Here is a 1,074-nt window from a genome sequence, read left to right as displayed (position 1 = left end):
CAGAGTCACTTGGAATCCACAGGCACTGATTCCTGGGTAAACATCCAGGAACCGGGACACCGTTCACGCTGGCAGTCCACAGACAGGAATAGGCACCCGTTCCCGGGTATGGGTACAGCGACAAGGCCACCTTCAGCCGGAGGTCCTCACTCACAAACAGACGCTCATTCCTGGGTGGACATTCAGGAAAAGGATCCAGTCCGCCTGGAAGTCCCTTGCCAGGATCAGACGCTCTCCCGTCCAAGTCCTAAGCAGGCCCTGCCAAGCCTGGCTTCCGAGATCAGGCGAGATCGGGCAGTCCCAGGACGGAATGGCCGTAAGCTGCCTTTGCACACCCCAGACGGGCCTTCAAAACACGATGTAACATTTACACAGCACTGTGTACAGGATAGGGAGAAAAAGAAGCAGCAGCAGCGCCCCCTGCTGTTTCCTAAAGAGACGTTCAAAAGATCTCCTTTCACCGAAGCGCCCTCTGCCGTTTTTCGAAGGCAAAGCGAAAAAGGCTTACAGCACCGGGTATTCCCAGCCGGTCACCCGTCCAAGTACTAACCAGGCCCTACTCTGCTTAGCCTCAGAGATCAGACGAGATCTGGCGCTCCCAGAGCGGTGTGGCTGTAAGCCACTCAGGTGCCCCCAAACGGCCCTTCAAAAGATGTTCTACGGCTAATTGACAAAAAACTTATTCTTCCCATAATGTCCAAGGTGCTCCAGAGTCACTTGGAATCCACAGGCACTGATTCCTGGGTAAACATCCAGGACACCGTTCACGCTGGCAGTCCACAGACAGGAATAGGCACCCGTTCCCAGGTATCGGTACAGCGACAAGGCCACCTTCAGCCAGAGGTCCTCACTCACAAACAGACGCTCATTCCTGGGTGGACATTCAGGAAAAGGATCCAGTCCGCCTGGAAGTCCCTAGCCAGGATCAGACGCTCTCCCGTCCAAGTCCTAAGCAGGCCCTGCCAAGCCTGGCTTCCGAGATCAGGCGAGATCGGGCAGTCCCAGGCCGGAATGGCCGTAAGCTGCCTTTGCACACCCAAGACGGGCCTTCAAAACACGATGTAACATTTACAC

General features: G+C 55.7%; 1 non-coding gene across 1 annotated transcript; it reads right to left on the bottom strand.

Moving 5' to 3' along the window:
- Positions 1-501: 501 nt before the first annotated feature.
- Positions 502-620, bottom strand: LOC123964302. The gene has a single exon (XR_006823402.1). It is a non-coding gene; the product is annotated as a 5S ribosomal RNA (ribosomal RNA).
- Between the last annotated feature and the right edge of the window lie 454 nt (positions 621-1,074).

The sequence above is a fragment of the Micropterus dolomieu genome, unplaced genomic scaffold (assembly GCF_021292245.1).
Source record: "Micropterus dolomieu isolate WLL.071019.BEF.003 ecotype Adirondacks unplaced genomic scaffold, ASM2129224v1 contig_1612, whole genome shotgun sequence".
NCBI lineage: Eukaryota > Metazoa > Chordata > Actinopteri > Centrarchiformes > Centrarchidae > Micropterus > Micropterus dolomieu.
The sequence above is the reverse complement of the archived record's forward strand: the minus strand, read 5'-3'. Positions and strand labels throughout refer to the sequence as shown.